The sequence below is a fragment of the Garra rufa genome, chromosome 14 (assembly GCF_049309525.1).
Source record: "Garra rufa chromosome 14, GarRuf1.0, whole genome shotgun sequence".
NCBI lineage: Eukaryota > Metazoa > Chordata > Actinopteri > Cypriniformes > Cyprinidae > Garra > Garra rufa.
This window is the reverse complement of record NC_133374.1, coordinates 40,527,459-40,550,054: the sequence shown is the minus strand read 5'-3', so window position 1 is coordinate 40,550,054 and position 22,596 is coordinate 40,527,459. Positions and strand designations below refer to the sequence as shown.

The 22,596-nt window shown below is 37.7% G+C and overlaps 1 pseudogene; it reads right to left on the bottom strand.

Annotated features, from left to right (window-relative positions):
* Nucleotides 1-252: 252 nt before the first annotated feature.
* Nucleotides 253-22,596, bottom strand: part of LOC141284438 (Fc receptor-like protein 5) — a 108,990-nt pseudogene continuing 86,646 nt past the window's right edge.

Sequence of the window (22,596 nt, the reverse complement as noted above, 5' to 3'; positions counted from 1 at the left end):
GTAAGTAGAAGTCAGGCACTACTATTCAAATGCCTTTAAATGATCATCAGCAAATATGAGCACCTCTATAATAGCATTGTTTTGGCAGTTTGCTGGTCTGGAGTCTTCAGGTGTGCGTTAACACAATACCAATGAGGAAAGACATCAGCAATCATCTTAGAGAAGCAAATGGTGCAGCCATCAATCGAGGAAGAGTAATACGGCCATTTCTAAACAATTTGAAGTCCATCATTTCACAGTGAGAAAGATTATTCACAGGTCGAAGACTGTCACAGGACAGACACCAGGGATGGACATCCCAGGAAATTCTCCCCAAGATCAGACCGTGTAATAGCAGAGAAATAGCAGACAACCCAAAAGCTTCACTCCAGACTCTACAGGCCTCTGCTAACATGTTAAATGATAAAGTTCATGACAGTACATTTAGAAAAATATGGGACAAGTACAGCATTTTTGGACGACTTGCCAGAAGAAAGCCTTTTCTCTCTAAAAAAGCATGGCAGCAAGGTTTAGGTTTGCAAAGTTGCATCTGAACAAACCATAAGACAATGTCCTTTGAACAGACCAAAAGTGGATATGTTTGGCCATAATGCACAGTGCCATGTTTGGTAAAAACCTAAAGAGCATATCAGCACAAACACCTCATACCAAAAGTCACACATGCTGGTGAAGGGCTGATGATTGAGGGCTTGTTTTGTAGCCTGGGCACCTCACAGTCACTGAGTCAACTATGAACTCCTCTGTATATTCTAGAGTCAAATATGAAGGCATCTGTCCGACAGCTAAATTTAGGCCAAAATTGGGTCATGCAACAAGACAACAGTCCCAAGCACACCAGCAAATCTACGACAGAACGAATGGAAAGAACTGAATCGAGGGGTTGCAATACCCCAGTCAAAGTCCATACCTCATCCTGACTGAAATGCTGTGGTGAGAGCTGTGCATAAGCAAATGTCCACAAACCTCAATAAACTGGAGCAACATTGTAAAGAAGAGTGGTCCAAAATTCCTCCAGATCGATGTGAGAGACTGATAAAGCCATACAGACAATGCTTACTTCAAGTTATCACTACTAAAAGTGGAACTACAAGCAACTGAATCATAGGGTGTCCTAAGATTATCCCACATGGCTTTTCCATCTTGGTAGCGGGCCAACTTTTTGTTGACTGTGTTGCATTGGTTTGTGTTGAATCATGTCTTCATATGTTTCATTCAAATAATCGAAAGCAAATTTAAAATTAGTAGAAGTTCTCTTTGATGATGACCGAGGGTGAATGAGTGAATATTTCTGGGTATTAGAGAAATGGGTAAAGACTGACCAGACAGCAGTGTGTTGTATCCGGCTTCACTCTGGTTCTGGTCTGATGTCTGGCTGTTGTTCTGCTGTTGACTGACAGTAGAGGGAGACCGAGATCTTCCACCTACACAAACATAACATGTCTTTATTGGCATCTATGGATCCAGGAATAAACTTTAACTTCATTAGAAACTTTTCAATCCACAAAAAACACATCATAGTGGAATATGGGTACAGACTGACCAGACAGCAGTGTCTGGTTTCCTGCTTCACTCTGGTTCTGGTCTGATGTCTGGCTGTTGTTCTGCTGTTGACTGACAGTAGAGGGAGACTGAGATCTTCCACCTATGCAAACATAAAATATCTTTATTGGTATCTATGGATCCAGGAATGAACTTTAACATTAATAAAAGCTTTTCAATCCACAAAAACCTCTTTAGAGTGGAAAAAAGGTTTTTCAAATGTTTTAAATGTTCTCCACACACACACAATAGTGTGAAAAACTGTGAAAACCCCCTTTTGGTAATGTTATTTTGAAGAATGCAGCTGAAAACCAGTAATCTATCTGTTGTAGGATGGAAACACACAAGGTCTGCAAATGTGTCATGGAAAATGTATTTAACCTTTGTTGTTTCTGTAGCGCCACACCAGGACTAAGATTACGAAGATTACAAAAACTGCAACAACCAGTCCTGCAATCACTCCATGTTTCTTGGGTTTGAGACCATCGGATCTTGTGTCTGCAGAAGCTGAGATATATTTTTACATTTAGATTAGTGCTGTAAAAGGGACAGAAATGGTTCAATAGTGTTTATAGTTCTTAGTCTCACCTCTGACTGAGATCCAGCTCTTGGGTGACTCTCCTCTCTCTGGGTGTTTGCAGTAGTAGAAACCCTCATGTGACTTTGAGACAGTAATGATGGCCATCTCTGTGGTTTGATTCTGGATGAGTGATCCATCTTTATAGAAATCAGCTCTGAGGTTTGGTGGGGTTGTATGTTGATATAAACAGCGAAGAATCAGATTATCTCCTTCAGTCACAGGATGAACAGGACTCTCTAGAATCACACCAGCTACAGAAACAGAGAAAACACACACTGATTGCATACACAGTATAATTATGTAAACAATACATTAACCTTACATGTTTTTTGTCAACTGATGCTTAATGCACTTGTTTAATCAGCCTACTTCATGCATTGATTGTAAACTGAAACGAATAAATATAGAAACACAGACTCACAGTGTACAGTAATGTTAACAGGATGATATTTCTCTTCAGATTCAGACTCACACCAGTACACTCCAGTGTCTGATGTGTTGGTGGAGCTGATTGTACATGTAGATCCTCGATGTAATGATGAACAATCTTCTAGCTGTTCACCGTTTTTATATCTTCTCACTCTCCATCCATCAGAGTTACTCTGGTCCTCACAGCTCAGAGAGAGAGACACAGATGTGAAGTGTTGAGTTCTGCTGGGACTGACGATCAGAGAGACTGGAGGAGAAACACCTGAGAAGAGAAGGGTAATGATAGTTACTGTATGATGATTGAAATTGTGAAAAAGCAATTTACTGAATGAACTGCAAAAATACAGGTTATGTGTGCACTTAGTGTAAATAGTATCTAGTATGAGAATATGCTTTTTACACTTAGTGCAAATAGGTGCTGGCTTTAAATAATAAGTGCCAGGGGCGTAGTCAGATTTTTTATTTTATTTTTTGTCTCTAGCTGATCACATACCTCAAACCAATAGAACTTAATAGGTTTAAGTTCTGTTTGAACTCACCAGTGACCCACAGCAGCTGTGTGTTGCTGTACTGTGTTTTAAAGGCTGGTTTCTCTCTCTCTGCTCTGCACGCATAAACTCCTGTGTGATTTAAAGCAGCAGAACTGACAGTGTAGTTTCCTCCTGCTCCTCTGCTGCTGTCTGAGAGCAGATTATACTGATGACTCTTCTCTGTGAAACAAGACAATGTATACAGTGAATGGTATTTTGGACTTAAATAACATTAGCTAATTCAGATGTTACACATAAAGAACATCACAACTTACCTGGTGAGACAGTTAAAGTGAACCAGCTGAATGTCCAGTTTGTTGAGAAGTTGTAAACCTCACAGATCAGAGTCACTGGATCTCCTTCAGTTAACCACTTTTGTGGGGAAACACTTAAAACTGCTTTTGGAGCTAAAATAGAGAAATCGCTCATTAATAACATGTTAAATGTGTGTTTGTGTGTATGAAGAGATGATCAAACTCACCTGATACTGTCAGTGTAACTGCATCACTCATTTGTGACCAGCGTGATCCTTCTGTCTCTGATCCTTTACAGGAGTATTTACCTGCATCAGACTCAGTAACAGAACTGAATGTGTGCTCCTGTAGTTTACTGAAAATCTTGGTTGAATTGGTTGAACTTTCATTATACCAGTTGTAGTGCCAGCTAGAGACTCCTTCACCATTTATGTCGCATCTGAGAGTGACTGTGTCTCCTCTGAATACATGTTGAGCTGGTTTAATGGTCACATTGGGTTTTGGTCTTTCTGTACAGTGGCAACAATTTAAAACAATGTGATAAATAATTGAATAAATAAAAGTAATTTAATGTTTACCATAATACTTGCCGTATATTGTCACTATCACTGGTTCACTGTAACCTGTGTAATATCCTCTTCTTTGTGCTCTGCAGCTGTACTCTCCTCCATCAGAGACTTTCACATGGTTAATTGTTTTATTTGCAGTTTCAGTAGATTCACTGTTTGAGTTATTTCTCCAGATAAACTCCCATCCATTTTGTGACTGAAACCCCTCACATCTCAGAGTAACTGAGTCTCCAGTGAACAATGAACTCTGTGGCTCAACCGTCAGAGTTGGTTTAGTAAGATCTGTCAATATGAAGTAGGATTATGAGTTATTAAAGTTTTTCAAATGGTCTCGTCCTCTTACTAGTAAATCATTAACGTATTTCGCAGACAATGCAGGAAATGTAATCAAGTTTAGCATTCTCAAGACACAAAGGCTTAAAATACAAGGTTCAGACAGTCAGAGACACACATTCTACAAAGTGTTGTTCAGATACAGCAGTTTACATAAAAATGTTTAAATGATCTAGGATAAATTGGTAGAGTTTCTAACCAGTACAAGGACCTACAAAGCAAAAAAAAAAAAAAAAAAAAAAAAAAAAAAAATGCATTGCTGAGATACATCATAACTACTTTAATTTTTAAAGTGTGTGAAAATCCAGCCAACATTTGTGAGACTTGGTTTAAAGATCATGGGAGGAACACTTTAAACACTTAAACACAACTCCTTTGGGAGCTGAATCTCTCATTAATAATATGTTAATCATGTGTTTGTGGCTGTGATAAACTGTTTAGCTGTTGGTGATTCATTACACTGTGGCCCTGTGGTCACTGTGAACAATGCACGACAGTTTCCGCTCCCCTCTGAACATCACTGAGCTGCAGACAACTCACAACTGCTGTTTGCGCTTCAAAGCTTCCAAAGCCATCACAGTTTGTCCTTTAGCAAACTCTGATAAACCAGCAGCTTTGTCTATTCTGACACTGAACAACACTCTATTGACCAAAAGCCAATTCTCAGGTGGTGTATAGGCCTATATACTGTTCTGTGAACTACACCTATGTAATGGTTCATCAGTGTATAATATATTAATACACATTAATGCAGTATCATCTCTTACCACATGTATTTGCAGGGCCACAGTCCTGCAAAGTTTAGCTCCAACCCTAATCAAACACACTTCTCAGTAGCTGTCTAGTGAGCTTGAAGGCATTGGTTAGCTTGATCAGGTTTATTTCATTAGGATTGGAGCTAAACTCTGCAGTGACAGGGACAGTGGCCCTTCATACTGAAGTCGCCCAGCCCTGCTCTACAGTATATGTTATAAAGTGTTACTGAATATAAAAACATACATTATGATATTTAAGTAAATATATTGTCACATATTTTTCAATATATGAATAGTGTGATATCCTGTCATGTTACAGTGCCTTGCAAAAGTATTTATTCACATTTTGTTTTGTTGCAGCATTATAAACTTCTTTAAATTAGCTTTTCCCCACATCAATTTACACTCCATACACCATAATAATGACAAAGCAAAAACCAGATTTGCAAATTTTACAAATGTATTAAAAATAAAACACTGAAATAAGTACATTGCATAAGTATTCATACCCTTAACTCAGTACATTGAAGCACCTTTACAGCCTCAAGTCTTTTTGGGTATGATGTGACAAGCTTTGCACATCTGCATTTGGCAATTATCTGCCATTCTTTGCCTCCCCTTTTCACCTCTCCATCTCTGTCAACTTGGATGAGGGCTGGCAGACATGTTCTAGAGTCCTAGTTATTCCAATCATCTTCCATTATGGATAACGCTTCTGTGAACCTTCAATGCAGCAGATTTTTTTCTGAACTCTTCCCTAGATCATTGCCTTAACGCAAGTCTGTCACTGAGCTCTACAGGCAGTTATCTTGGTTTTTGCTCTGATCTGCATTTTCAGCTGTTAGACCTTTTCTGAGAGGTGTGTGCCTTTCTAAATCAGACTCATTCAAATGAATTTGCCACAGTTGAACTCCACTCCAAGTGTAGGAACATCTAGAAGCAATGTGAATGCTCCTGGGCTAAATTTCAAGTGTCCTAGAAAAGGGTATGAATACTTATGCAACGGGATCTTTTCAGTTTTTTATTTCTAATAAATTTGCAAAGTTGTTTCAAACCTGTTTTGTGCTTTGTCATTATGGTGTATGAAATGAAGATTGATGTGGAGAAAAAAGTAATTTAAAGCAGTTTAACATAATGCTGCAACAAAACAAAATGTGAAAAAAATGAATATGAATGAATGAATACTTTTGCAAGGCACTGTGTATTATTAAATCTATTGTGATATATTAACACACTATTAAATCTGGGGGGTTGGGTGAGGGTCTGCTTTGCGTGGTGGGTAAAAACACTGCCTGAGTCAGACATTCACAGTTTAAGGGCAACAAAGGTGCAAAAACCATCCTAGACTGGTTTCAAGCCCACAACAGTTTGGTTAACATCAAAGAGCTTGACCTGCTCTGCCCTCCAAAGGCAAAGTGCAGTAACTACACGAACACTGAAACTGAGAAAAAGGCCTTTAAAGTTTTTACAACAGCTAGTCAAACATGTTGACACTCTCATTTCTCCGCCCGTTTCTTTGAAACGAGACAAAATTGAACCAGGAGACTTTGCCACAAGACAAAAAAGTTGTCACAAAGTCCATTTTTAGCCTTAACTCAATTTTTACCAAAGGTGTAGTTACTGCGCTTTGCTTTTGCCACACCACCTACAGCTGTAGTGGCAGCCAAAGGCACGCACCAGTTTTACAGCAGTTACAAAATGACAAAGAGGTAAACAATGGAAAAATTGGTGTTATTATTAGAATTGGTATTATCTAATTATTATTAGAAAAAAGAAAAACAGTCAAATATATTTTACATTGTCTTACTATCAAGATTTTAGAAACTGAAATCATCTTTATTTTAGGGTCATTTTTAGCAAAAGATTCAAAGTTATAGAAGGGGCAATACAAGTTTCATGCTTGACCTCAATTCCGATCACTTTTAACCTCTTAAACACTTAAGAAAACTGCTCTGGAAATTGAGAAATCACTCATTAATAAGTTTAACGTGTGTTTGTGTGTATAAAGAGATGATCAAACTCACCTGATACTGTCAGTGTAACTGCATCACTCATTTGTGACCAGTGTGATCCTTCTGTCTCTGATCCTTTACAGGAGTATTTACCAGCGTTAGACTCATTAACAGACCTGAATGTGTGTTTCTGTCCATCACTGAAAGCACTTCTTGAATCATCTTTATACCAGCTGTAGCTCCAGCTAGTGACTCCTTCACCATTTATGTCACATCTGAGAGTGACTGACTCTCCTCTGAATACATGTTGAGCAGGTTTAATGGTCACTTTGGGTTTTGGGCTGTCTGTACAATAACAATTCACAATGAAAATAATGTGATGATATAATAATAAAATGAGCTGTTTTTACTGTATAAACACAGCTAGTTGATTGTAAAGTAGACAAAATCAGGCTTGACTGGAGTGTTGTTCTCTGTCTGTTATAGTCACTAATTTAGTGTCTTATGAAAAATGTATATTGCTGTTACCTTCATACAAAAATCTGTTTTATATTGCACTAATGAACTGCTGATATTTTATTTTTATAAAAAAACTTTTATATTGCATTGAAAATGTAAACACTTAATGAGAGAGAAGTAAAACAGTATTTCGATTCCCCTGTATGTCTGCACATATGGTGGCATTGACAAATAAAAAACCTTGAACCTTGTTGCTGCCAGTCATGTGACTATTTAGTTATTTATTGATTGATGTTGACTGGAGATTTTAAGAGATTTTCAATTTTGTTTGGCACCCTGTGCTGCCAGTCATTTGACCATTTTTACCTTTTTGTTTTCAATAGCCCTTTTTTTTTACACAGTGGAGGTGTTTGATCATAATAATTAAGAAAATACCTGTAAAATAATAGTCAATTCAGGTTATATAAATAAGAAGTTTTTACTTTTTTGTTTGGCAGCTACTGCTGCCAGTAATTTGACCGTTTTAATCGTTTCAACGTTTTGACACTGTATTAATTAGAGCTTTTTTTTTTGTAGTTTAACAAATGTAATTTAAGAAAAAAGAAAAATATGATATACAAATATGTACATTTTTCTATATTTAAATGTGAATTACTGTAATTTGTCATAAATACTTACAGCTGAGTAAATAAGACCTGAAATTAGATTTGTTTTGTTGACACTGTTCATTAGTTGAGGAAAAATATTTACTGTGTATTGTCACTGCTATTTGTGTACTGTAATTTATTCCTCTAGTCACAACACACAAATTAATTGTTAAAAAAGCATTTATAATCAATATTAATCATAACACTCTTTAGACAGCTAGTTTGTAGAATCACTTTTATGTGAAAATGTGATGAAATTCACTCACCTTCAGTTTTTCCAGAGTGAATGATTGAAATCAGTACTAAAAACACAAAAGAAAATGTGAGCATTGAGTTAATATTGTGTATATTACATTAGCCATATGGTTATTTATTTTTTTATTTGCTTGTAAAACTATCATTTTACTCTTAAATGTTTTTAGCTTCACAACACACTTTTATCTTGTCATGTTTTTTTCTCTCTCCAATTTCTCTACACCTTTTTCATCTAAACTGAATAAAACTTCATCTAAATCATTCTCACAGCAGATAGACCTGTTTAGGGAACTTGAAGCTGGCTGACAGTCTGATCGCAAGCAGAGGAATAAAGAAAGTTTTGAAGTTTCAAGTTTATTTTATTTATATAGCACATTTAAAACAGCCGCCAGACTGACCAAAGTGCGACCGAGTTTTTAAAAGACAATGCAAGGCCCAACTACTTAGAAGGCATGATCACCTCTATGCAGAATTATAGGATATACTGATGTGGCAATTCAGATAAATTGATGGGTACTTCATTGTGCAGAGATTTAAAAACAAATAATACTTTTTTTTAGAATGTAATCTGAATTGAACAGGCAGCCAATGAAGGGCCTTCAAGAGCGGGGTAACATGATCCTTTTTTTTTTCCTAAAGGAATCTAGAGGCAGCGTTCTGGACCTATTGAAGAAGGGGAATTTGAGCAGAGTTACAATAATCAAGATGCAATGTAATAAAAGCATAAACCACCATCTCCAAAGTCTTGTCAGTGAGAAAGTGTTTAATTTTTGCAAATGTACGGAGCTGATGAAAACTGGATCCAATCACAGTGGAAATTTTTTATCAAATTTTAGTAAGTCATGTAAAGAGCTTCCAGACCTAAAAGCCAATAAAGGTCTTAGGTCAAGATTAAAGGCCTTCATATTTTCTGCTGAACCGAAATTGACCACCTCAGTTTTTTCTTCATTTGAGGAGACTGAGAAATTTTGAGATCAAGAATTTTTCTGACTTTTGAGTGAGAATTTAACCTCATCTAAGCAAGATGAGAAAGCAGTCATGGCCAATGGATCATTCTTCTTTAAAGGTAAATAGATTTGCATAATGACAGCATAAAAATGAAATGACACCCCGCTCCTAAAAATGGAGCCCAGAGGTAGCATATACACTAAAAATAAAGTGGGGGCCAGATTAGAGCCTTGCAGAAGACCACAGAGGAGAGAAGCATTGGAAGAGAAAAATTCTCCTAGTCTTCTTGTCGAATAAAAGTAACTGGAACTACTTTAGAACTGTGCCAAAGAGATCCACCCAAGATTCTAGTCTATTGATTAATATAGTATGGTTAATATTGTCAAAAGCAGCTGATAAATCTAAAAGAACGAGGACCACAGAGGAACATATACCAGTGGCTAAAAAGATGTTGTTAAACACTCTTAGAAGGGCAGATTATGTACTGTGGACGGCTTTAAAACCAGATTGAAAGTGCTCAAACAAACAATTTAAAGCAAAAAAAAAAAAAGAAAGAAAAAGACGTTGGAATTACACAATCTTTTTTCAAAACCTTGGAAATAAATGGTAAAACAGAGACAGGGCGATATTTTTTTCAAACCGACAGGTCGAGTAAAGGCTTGGTGTGACAGTAGCCACTTTCAAATGAGAAGAAACCACACCAATTGAAAGACACTTATTAAAAAGGATACTAGGCCCAGTTCAACCGAATCAACAATTTTTTTTTAAAATCTAGGATGGATAACATCATATAAAGAAGAGGATGGTTTCAACATGACAATAGTGTCTCTAAGTGACTGAAGGGAGACAGATTCAAAAACATTCTAAGATGCAGACAACGGCAGGGGACGAGGCAACTCAATAGAGGAAGTATAAGTCCTAGTTTAACTACTTCATCATTAAAAAACCTTGAGAAGCTTTCACAAAGAGCAACAGAGGCAACAGGTATAGTATTGACCGGGGGATTATCAACAGAATTGATAACAGAAAACAAGACCTTGGGTCTGGACTGATTATGTAGAATTAAATTAGAAAAATAGGTTGCCTTAGATGATTTGGCAGCTTTTTGAAATGCCAATAAACTGTCTTGAACAAATGTAATGAGATGTGTAAATTGTCCTTTTTCCACTTACGCTCAGCCTTTCTACATGTTTGCCTTTGCAGCCGTGTCTCAGCAGTATGCCACAATTTAGGTTTAGGTTTATGCTTGAGAGGCTTTAAAGGAGAAGTCACATTGATTACATTGAGCCAAGCACTATTTACCAGACTAAGATGATCGTCCGCATCCAAGTCCGATAACGGAGAGTCCAGGAGAAAATGAGAACAAGACTTAGTAAAGCATTAACTAAAATAATGGGTAAAGAAAACCAAACAAAAACTGTAAAATTAAGGTAAATATCCTAATTTATATCCGGACTTTTCTTAAACGTTTTAGAAAAAACCCTGTTACTGCTTTGAAAAAAAGCAACATGCAACAACCTGGACTGAATCACAGACTCTATTTGTCAAGAGAATGGTAACCCACAAAACTCAGAAAACTAAAACCCTTCAAATCCCTATTCATCATATATGAACAATTATCATCCACCGAAATACATACAGAGAAAACAATACTCACAGAGCACAAGAGGAAGTTGACTGAGCTCCATACTAACCGAATATGACAGGCGGTTAAAAGGCACAGACTGTGTTCAAACCTCAAAACTTCCTGATACCTATACAGTCAGATCTAACATAATGACAAATTAAACATACAAATGCACCTCATGTGCATTTCCTTTGAAAGCCACATTTCTAGCATTTGCAAAACCGCATTTTTCCATCTTAAAAATATATTGAAATTACGACCTATGCTATCAATGTCAAATGCTGAAACATTAATTCATGCATTCATGACTTCAAGGGTAGATTATTGTAATGCTTTATTGGGTGGTTGTTCTGCATGCTTAATAAACAAACTCCAGCTGGTCCAAAATGCAGCAGCTAGAGTTCTTACTAGAACTAGAAAGTATGACCATATTAGCTCGGTTCTGTCAACACTGCATTGGCTCCCTATTAAACATCATATAGATTTTAAAATCTTGCTAATTACTTATAAAGCCCTCAATGGTTTAGCTCCTCAGTACTTGAACGAGCTCCTATCGTATTATAGTCCTTCACGTCCGCTGCGTTCTCAAAATTCTGGCAATTTGATAATACCTACACTGTAAAAAAAAAGCCGTAAAATTTACGGGAAAACCCTGGCAGCTGTGGTTAACAGAGTTTTTCTGTAAAAAATACGGAAGCAATGTTTTACATTTTACGGTTTTCACTTAAATATACAGGTAAATACCGTAATTTCAGATTTTTTTTTTTAACTGATATTATGGTGATTTACCAACCTTTTGAAGTACTGAAATCTGTTTTGTAACTTTGCAATACACTGATAACCACCAAAAGCAGGTGGTGATGACAACATCATATGATCAACCAAACCCCATCACAAGGAGGTTTTAAATAATAACATTTATAGAAGGTGCACCTTGTCATTCACACAAACACTAAACACCATCATGGTAACACACATAAAACTGATTTAATGCAAAAAACATTAATTTAACAGCATTATATGTAACATATAACCCTAATGTACAAAACTGCCAAGAAAAATCTAAGAAGAAAAAGTTATTTCCACAAAAAACATCAAATAAAAAAAATGAAACACAGGGAATTCTGGGAATGTCAGTTTACGGTTATTCACTGTAAATTTTACGTTCTTTTTCACTTTAAAAAACGGTATACTGCCGTAAAATTACATGCAATGTCCAACACAGTTTTTCACCGTATATAGAAGGGGAACTTACCGTTAACCATATCACAGGTTTTTACCGTAGCATTTTTACAGTTTTTTACCGTTAAATTCACAGTAATTTTTTACAGTGTAGAATATCAAAATCAACTGCAGGCGGCAGATCATTTTCTTATCTAGCGCCTAAACTCTGGATCAATCTACCTAACACTGTTCGGGAGGCAGACACAATCTGTCAGTTTAAATCTAGATTAAAGACACATCTTTTTAACCTGGCTTACACATAAAAACATTAACACATTCCTATAATTCAAATCCGTTAAAGGATTGTTAGGCTGCATTAATTAGGTCAACCGGACCTATAACATCTCCCATAACATCTGATGCACTCGTTGCATCACAAAAAGAATGGCATCTACGCTAATATTAGTCTGTTTCATTCTTATTCCGAGGTCACCGTAGCCACCAGACCCAGCCTGTATCCAGATCAGATGGTCACTGCAGTCTCCCGGATCCAGTCCATACCCAGCTTAGATCACGGATCACCACCTGGAGATGACTTCAATAGCCATGGATGTCAACCAGATGAGCTCCAGAGACGGATCATCAATGAAGACCTCGCCAACCTAGATGGCCATCGGCGCTACACCACGGGATCCAGACGAGTTCTCTACAATCAGACATTGATACAAACTGCTGGTTTGGTCTGGCCAGAGGAGAACTGGTCCCCCGACTGAGCCTGGTTTCTCCCAAGGTTTTTTTCTCCATTTCTGTCACCTGTGGAGTTTTGGTTCCTTGCCGCTGTCACCTCTGGCTTGCTTAGTTGGGGACACTTTCCAGCGATATCATATACTATTTGAACTGAACTGGATGATGATATCACTGAATTCATTGATGAACTGCCTTTAACTGAAAACTGATTATTTACAATGATGCGTTACTTACACGCTATGGTGCTGTTTAAATAATGTGCAGTTGCTTTTACACAATCTGTATAGTTAAAAGCGCTATATAAATAAAGGTGACTTGACTTGACTTGACAGACTTTTCAACTGGAATGGGGCCACTGGTTTCTCAGCTGAAATACTTTGGGTAACTGGGAGATGAGTGAAGTCTTGCCTTTGCACTTGTCCCACAAGCAGTGCTAGTTTCACCTCAAATGCTATTCAGTCATTTTGTCATCACTCTGAATTTTATAGCTGGCTCATGCATCACCTGTTCGATTGCGATGACACATTATGTTGAATGTACCATTCTGTTGGTGAATTTAACAAATAATTGTCAATAACTAAAGGAAATTTTAGTTTGAAAGCCAACCTTTATTATGCACGTATTCGGCCCGCTGGCCTTTGTTTGGGGACCCCTGTTTTAAATAAAAGGCCGCAAATGGACCTGTCCACTTCCCGTTTCATAATCTCTGTAACAGAAACTGTTATCATGTCTGTAAATTGCAGTGGTATGCTGCAAAAATACCAAAATACACATTTAGAGTTTAAATCTTATTCATTGAAGTGAATTGTTCTTGGTCCTGGTTCTTCTGCTTTTATTGATAGATTTATTTATTTTTTATTATTATCATTATTTTTTGTTTGTTTCTTTATTTAAAAATTACATTAGCACATAAAAGCATTTGTTGCAAAAAAAAAAAAAAAAAACATTTCGTGTCAACTCAACCAAATTTTTAAAAAATGTCCCCGGCTCACTTTTTTTTTTTTTTAAAGGTGCCATGGAATGCATTGAAACAATATTTTAAATTGTTCTCTGATATCTACATAGAAGATATATGGCATAGGAAAGGGCACATTATCTCCAGAAACGGTTTTACAGGTCCATTTACAACCCTAGGATTTGTCCCTAGAATTAAATGCTCTGTTATTGCCTTATTTAGAAGCTTCATGAATATTAATGAGCTCTGCTCTGATTGGCTGTTTCACAGAGCTGCTCATCTCTATAGCTCGCACATTGATAAAAATATATATTTAATTAGGAGCTCTAGCCGCTTTTAATATGTGGTTTGTTGAATCTGCTGTTTTAAATCGCCAACATTTTAGTCTCATTACTGTGATCGCTCTGTGAAACGTTATAATGCAGAGGGAGTTGAGCTGCTTCTCAGTGATTCTCAAGATCTGTAAATCATTCGCCATCATCAGGCAGTTATTTCTCCATCATTCTCCATCATCAGTGCAGTCATCTCTCTGTTTATGTGGTAAGTGAAATCTTTTGTACTGCAATGTAACAGGCTAGCGCTTGCACTAAGCTAACCGTGTCCCTTCAGTGGCTTGCCTTGTTTTACTGATGTGCTGATGTTACTGATGATTGGGCGATGCAAATGTTGGGGGCGTAGCTATTAACGATCCCGGGGATGTTGCATAATAGTCTGTGTTATGTTGGAATTGACCTATTTTTCAGTGGTCTTTTGCAAACACCAGATTTATATAAGAAGGAGGAAACAATGGTGTTTAAGGAAAGGAAAGGAAAGGAAAGGAAAGGAAAGGAAAGGAAAGGAAAGGAAAGGAGGTGAAATGAGGCCAAGTATGGTGACCCATACTAGGAATTTGTGCTCTGCATTTAACCCATCCAAGTGCACACACACAGTAGTGAACACACCAGGAGCAGTGTTTGAGACTCATGGTATGTCATGTCCATGTACTGAACTGTTATTATTTAACTATGCCAAGGTAAACATAGTTTTCCATTCTATGGCACCTTTAAGAATTATATTTTCATAATGTATTAATGATCAATTAATCATTTCTAAATTTTGTATTTTATTATTAACAGACCAGTTATTTAGGAGTTGTCAGAGATGCATAAGAACATTTAGAAAGTACAAATGCACATTTGTACATATTATTTAGACAAACAATAGTTACTCAGTGTGTTAATAAATGCTTTGCTAACACACTCTTACTGTAATGCATGATTAATTCAAGTGGGTATAAAACATTTAGTAGTTGTCAGTTATTTATTTTTGTGAGCTCATCCAAAGTGATGAATATTTATGCCTCATAAACCTTTTACAAAGCAGAGGCTCAGCTATTATCTAAACAAAAATGGGTAACACTTTATAATATTCAATTATAAAATTAAGTGTTACATTATTTACAAAATCAGTTATTTAGTTGTCACCAATGGTTCATAAGATCATTTAAACAAGCTATTCAAATGTACATTTATAGACCATTTCAAGGATGTAAACAATAACAAGCGCGTTGGAACGTTACTGCGCATGTCCGGTCCTGAAACATTTCCGGTAGCGCTATTTCTCCGACCTGTCAATACGAACACATTCTTTTAAAATCTAGCGAAAAAGCTAGTTAAGGTAAAAAAGCTGCTCATTAACTAATCGATGCTGCGTGCGTGTACACGGGAGATTGCTAAAAGCATATCACATGAACGGAAATATTGTGAACATTTATTCATACAATGGATGTCATCAGTCTGAAGCAAGCAGTGCAACTTACTTCATGTTTTGTTCCCAAGATATCCGGAGGTTGTTCGTGATTAATTTTATTTGCATTGCGTGGTCAGTCTGTATTTCTGTTTAAATATTTGTTTTCATTAGTACATTACTTTTCACAATACATATCGTTCCAAACAACGCTAAATGTATGCTATTAAAACTAAGCGCTCGATGCTATTATTACGTGTTGAATTCATTTCAACATGTGTTCAACGTTAGTTTGGTCAAGTTTGTTGCTGTGGAACAGTGCAAGTGGAGGGTATGAATTAGAGGGCTGCATTGGGATTGGGACCCGCCGGGTCCCGCGGGACCCAACGCAAATCTCGCGGGAGCGGGCGGTTTGAACTTTGCTGCGGGCGGGAATGGGCGGCTAAAAAAAGCACTGCGGGATCGGGATGCTCAGCGCGCTTTGCGTTAGTGAGGAAAAAAAGTCTTAAACTTATTTTGTTTTCAGGACGGAGGTAAAGTGCAACTCCATTTCATTGGACAGCTTAACTTGTTTTGCAGGGGGATTTCGAGAGGGTGCCCTCCCTCTTCCCTCTTCCCTCGCCCGATGCAAATCCGTTCTGTACTTCTAACGGCCTGTCTACGGCACAACACGCTGGATTAGTCTGTGTGTTGTAATGTTTGCGCGGCGCTCCCTCATCTGGCTGCATTCGGCAATTACGTGAAAAAAGTACTTGAAGTCGGACTTGGTAGCCTAAGCGTTTTAGATGTCCTCGATAGCCCAGGCTACTATTCCCTACCAGTGTGTCAGAATACATGAAGGCCAGGGAAAGAAACAAACATGAATCTCCTTAATAACATCAATACAAATACGTTTTTTTCCCTGCGGGACGGGAGAAGAGGCAAAATCAATGCATTTCTATTATCGTGCGGGAATAAATTCTCAGAGTTTTGCGGGTGCGGGCGGGAGTGGTCATACATATTGCGGGTGCGGGCGGGAGTGTGACACACACGTTGCGGGAGCGGGCGGTAATGGTCAGAAATTCGGTGGGCGCGGGCGGGAGCGGGATGAAGAAAACAGTCCCGCGCAGGGCTCTAGTATGAATGCTCCGAGTCATCATGTGATCACAAATAAACAAGATCGTCACAATTCAATGCTGGCTAACGTGTTTTTCATAAACCTGTAGATCTGCAGATTAATAAATGCACACACAAACACACATAAAGCATTCATATATGTTTTTATGCACGTATTTACTGTTCACGCCCACACAAATTTTTAATATATATATATATATATATATATATATATTCATGTGAAAATGAATACTGGTGTAATGTAAAGGCTGATGCTAATTCAGCTTTGCACAACATATTTTTTATAATAGAAATCATTTAAATAATTAATCATGTTAATAAACATAAAATACTTATTTCAAAAACATAAAAAAACTACTTTGTCCAAACTTTTGACCAGTACTGTAAACAAAAAGCATTCTCTCACTTTCAACTGTTTTTATTTCCAGCACATGTATTGATATGTAAATATTTGTATGAACATAAAATGCTTCAACAAATGAAACAACAACAACTGAAACAACATTTGAACTGAAATGAAGTACAAAGGGGGAACAAATATCAAAAGCAGCAGTCTGTATCCGGCCCGGTCATCAATCGCTTTAAGTACTACACTAAATTACGGAATACTACACTCAAGTTCTCAATCACATCTGGGTGTTGATATGGTCAGATGTGGTTTGTCACTGCAGGATGATCAGCTGTCCTTGGGTGTCTACAGATGATGGCTCTCCTTACACTGCCTTCTCAGATTTGGTGACCCTTCTGTATTTCTGCAACTGTTTACATCAGTTTAGAATACTTTCTAGAAAACAAAACAAAGGATATAAGCCATCATTATGAAAATGTATATAACATTTAACCAATTCTATGGGAATTACAGGGAGCTAACAAATTTCAGTATTACACTGTATTGTCAGATTTAGTGACCCTGCTGCATATTTACAACTGCTTACATCAAAATGCTTCCTTGACTAAGAAACAAATGATATTAGAAATCACCTGTATAAATTTTGTTTACATTATATAAGGATAAAAGTAGAAAAACAATCATTTAATATAATGCAGAATATAAAAAAAAATAATAATGCTATTATTGCTTAATACGTCAGTACATCTGGGATTTAACATTACCAAAGCTTACGTGATGGAAAATAATATTTACCATAAACATTACGTTTTGTAAACTACTGCCGTTAACTGTTACACAATACGACATTCACGTACTTTCATGTTACTCACTGCATTTGTCAACTGACAAAATAACTAGACGACTAATATGAATTTAACCCACATAACACTTAGCAATAAAACAGAAATAAAAAACTTGCCTTTTTTCATTAACGTTACACACGAAAGCTAGATGTATATGTAAACAATGACAAAATGCTACTTTAAATTATGCAGCATCATACTTGAAGAGTTAACGTAAAGATATACAAATAAACCGATTAATTAAAAACGATATTTACTTGCCTGAATCGAAATGTGCGCTGTATATCCTAGAGTTGCTTGTTGTTATCCAGCCTTCTCCTTCACTGCCGCAACACGGGTACGTTTCTCGGAAATCTACCGTTAAACACGTCTCAGAATGTTAGTACCGCCCCAGAGGGAGCACACAACCACCGAACGACAAGAATCTAATTTTAATTTAGACATTTAAGCAGGATGTTTGTATGACCGCAATCCCACTGTTCATAAAGCGCTTCTCGCCATTGTTTTGAATGCGCTGGATCACTAACCGGAAACTTCCTGGGACCAAAGACGTCACTTCCTTAAGCCGCCGAATAGCGCTTGAAATGGTCTATACATGTTATTAAGTAATAGTGTGTTAATAAATGCTTTATTATAATGAATTATTAATTCAAGTAGCTATAAAACATTTAGTAGTTGTCAGTTTTTGTGAGCTCTTCTAAAGTGTAGACTATTTATACCTCGTCATGTATCTTGAAATAAATATTTCTATTTTCTGCATCACTTTAAAACCTCTTTGTAGTAGTTTTATGAGGCATCAATGGTCTACACTTTACATGAGCTCACAAAAATGGATAACTGACAGCTCCTAAATGTTTTATACCCACCTGAATTAATCATGAATTACAGTAAGAATATGTGTTAATAAAGCACTTACTAACACACTGAGTAATTATTATTATTTGTCTAAATAATATCTATAAATGTGCATTTAAAGTTTATTAATCATTTAGTTACACTTTCTAAATGATATAATGAACCTCTGACAACACCTAAATAACTGGTCTGTTAATAATATAATACCTAATTTAGAAATGATTAATGGATCATGAATACATTATGAAAATACAATTATTAAAAACATTATAGATATGCTTTTAAATTAGGAACAAAACATTTATAGCTGCATCTATAAACTGCTTACTACTGCCTATTAATGTGGGGATAATCCTTTATAAATGATGAATTGACTATTTACTAATGCTTAACTAATGGTTCATAGTGTGTAGTTATTATAAAGTGATACCGAAAAAGGAAACACACAACAGTGATATAGGACATAGAAATATGTATTTTAAGATACAAAAAACCAAAACTGAAACAATGTAAACTTGTTATAAAATGAAAATAAACACCTGCAGTGTCATAGAAAATTCAAAATCCATGCACACCTACAGAAAACATAACTTAGCAATAACATGAACCAAAGTCTCTGAAATATGATATAAACATTTTTTTTAATCATTTGTTGAATATACAGTATTTAATTTTCTGTTTCAGCTACTTGTGAGTCTTTAGCAGTGATGGGAATAACGGCGCTATAAATAAACGGCGTTACTAACGGCGCTACTTTCTTCAGTAACGAGTAATCAAACGAATTACTGTTTCCCCCGTTACGACGCCATTACCGTTACTGACAATAAAATGCGTGTTACTATAATTGACAACACTGAAGCAGTTTTCATGCGAGCAGCGTCTCTCTCAGCCATAGGACCTCTCTTTCTCTGGTGTGTGTGTTTGTGTGCGTTCGGGGCGGGACACATAACCAGTGATGATGATTGGTGTGTCTGTAAACGTGGTGTAACTGAGAACGTGATGATTGGCTTAGATTGAGTAAATTTCCATTGTTTGCCAATCAGAGGCAGAGTAGTGCGGTTGTTCACACACACGCACACGCACGATCAGTCGCACACACAAATATCCACAACATCACAACGATGGCAAGTCCAAAAAGTTCAAAGGTAGCTTTTGCAAACTGGAAGTACAAGCACTACTTTTCCCTCGCTGAGGTGAAAGGCAAAAATGTTTATGTAACGTACAACTTACGCCCAGGAAAAAAAGAGTCTCTCTGCGTCGGTGACAAGTAATTCTAATCTGAAGCACCTCACATCGTCACATGCCGCCACAAAATTAGTGGCTAATAACGCAGGTGATAACGATATTTAAAGTTCTAAACCATCTATTGTGCTTTACTGTTCCACAATAGTAATTATAATATTTATAACAATATGTTGAATTTGATAGTTGTCTCTCACGTTGTCCCACAACAACATTAAAATAGTGTAGATTATTGTACAATGTTTTATATTTATTTTATAGTTATATTAAATTAGATTTGTTTTAAGTAACGCAATAGTTACTTTGCCTGTGTCATGATCGGGGCTGTGAGGTTTCCCTCAGCCTCCTGAGGTCGCTATTCACACTGCACTTCTGATAGTATTCACCTGTCCTTGTCGTTAACACTGATTCACTCACAGCTGTTCACCATTTGGACTTTTGTATAAGAACTCTCATTTCTCACTCCTGCTTCATGTCTGCATTGTCTCGTGTCCTGTTTGTTTTATGTCTTTGATAATCCCTGGCTTTTGAGTTCTTGATTTTGGTTTTTGAGTATTTCAGTTTGTGCCGTGTTGGCCTTTTGTTCTGTTTTTTGTGTTTATTAAATTTATTCTTTCCCTCCCTGCATTTGGACCCAGACCCCTTTACTCAAACGTGACAGAATGCAGACATCCATAATGGGTCCAGCGGGGAAGAAGTTTTTTTTTGAGGCGGCGGTCGGGGCGGCGACCATTCCCTCTGCTCCCAACACGGAGGGGATGTCCTTTGAGGCGGCGTCGGCAGCGCGCTTTGAATATATCTACGCCTGCCTGGCGATGGATGCCCGTGTCGCCGAGGATTTGCGAAGGCGCCCCTTCTTTGCGGTGGGGGTGGAGACGGAGTTTCGTGGGAAGGCGGCGGCTTCCACTCTTTCTGTTCCTGACGCGGAGGCAGCTGCGCGCTCTGTTCCTGAGGCAGAGACAACTGCACTCTCTGTTCCTGATGCAGAGACGACTGCACTCTCTGTTCCTGACGCAGAGACAACTGCACTCTCTGTTCCTGACGCAGAGACAACGGCACTCCTGTCCCTGGCGCTGAGGCGGCTGCGCGTTCTGTCCCTGGCGCTGAGGCGGCTGCGCGTCCTGTTCCTGGCGCTGAGACGGCTGCGCGTCCGGTTCCTGGCGCTGAGGCGGCTGCGCGTCCGGTTCCTGGCGCTGAGGCGGCTGCGCGTCCGGTTCCTGGCGCTGAGGCGGCTGCGCGTCCTGTCCCTGACGCGGCGACGTCCGCTTTCTCCGTGCCTGATGCGGCGGTGTCCGCTATTTCCGTGCCTAACGCGGCGGCAAGGCCTGCTCGCGTGACTCCGCTGCACGGCCCTGGCCCGCCATCCCTCCCCTGACTTGCCTTCCTCCGTACCTCCTCCCTCCAGACTTTGGGAACATCTGGAAGCCGTTCCGTAGGGAGGCCGTACTGTCATGATCGGGGCTGTGAGGTTTCCCTCAGCCTCCTGAGGTCGCTATTCACACTGCACTTCTGATAGTATTCACCTGTCCTTGTCGTTAACACTGATTCACTCACAGCTGTTCACCATTTGGACTTTTGTATAAGAACTCTCATTTCTCACTCCTGCTTCATGTCTGCATTGTCTCGTGTCCTGTTTGTTTTATGTCTTTGATAATCCCTGGCTTTTGAGTTCTTGATTTTGGTTTTTGAGTATTTCAGTTTGTGCCGTGTTGGCCTTTTGTTCTGTTTTTTGTGTTTATTAAATTTATTCTTTCCCTCCCTGCATTTGGACCCAGACCCCTTTACTCAAATGTGACAGCCTGGTAATTAGTTACTTTTATAATGATGTAACTCAGTTACTATTTGTGAGAAGTAACTAGTAACTATAACTAATTACTTTTTTAAAGGTACATGCCCAACACTGGTCTTTAGTTTGAAATGTTGAATTTATTTGAAATTTGCCACACTTGGCACGTCTTTGTGACAAGAAAACCTTCTTACTACAGCAAATACCTTGCTTGTTTTCTTTATTTTTTTTTTATTTTTTTTTTTTTTGCTTATTCTGTTGACGCATTCATTTTTGGAATATCATGTTGCAGAGGTTTATTTTTTCATTTTATTAAAAAAAAAAAAAAATATATATATATATATATATATATATATATATATACACATACACATATATATATATATATACAGAAAAACAGTTAAATAACAACTACTACATGTTTTATAACTACCTGAATTAATCATGATTTACAGTAGGAAATTGTTAATAAAGCATTTATTAACACAATATTACTATATTTCTGTCACGTGAATAACAGGAGGTCTGGGTCTGTCACAAGGAGGAGTCAGAGACGTGGGGATCCATTTGCAAGGCTTTATTGAGAAGTGTCGACAGGCAAGAATAATCACCAGAAAACAGGAACAACGTAGGTAATCCGGGAAACAGTTCGATAGACATGCAATGGTCGCAATGGCAGGAAGCAGGAATCATCAACGGGGTACACAGTCCAGAGTCATACACTGATAAACCAACACTGAGATAAACGCTTAGAATTACGACCAAATGGAACAATAAGACTTCGCAAGGTGGCTGTGTGTGTGAGTGGCTTAAATGCAGTCAGAGTGATGAGGTGCAGCTGTGAGAACTAATCAGAGCAGTGAGAAACAAGGGCCAGGTGAATGCAGTGATTAGTGCAGTGGCTTATGGGGAATGAAGTCCATGAAGTGTGGTGC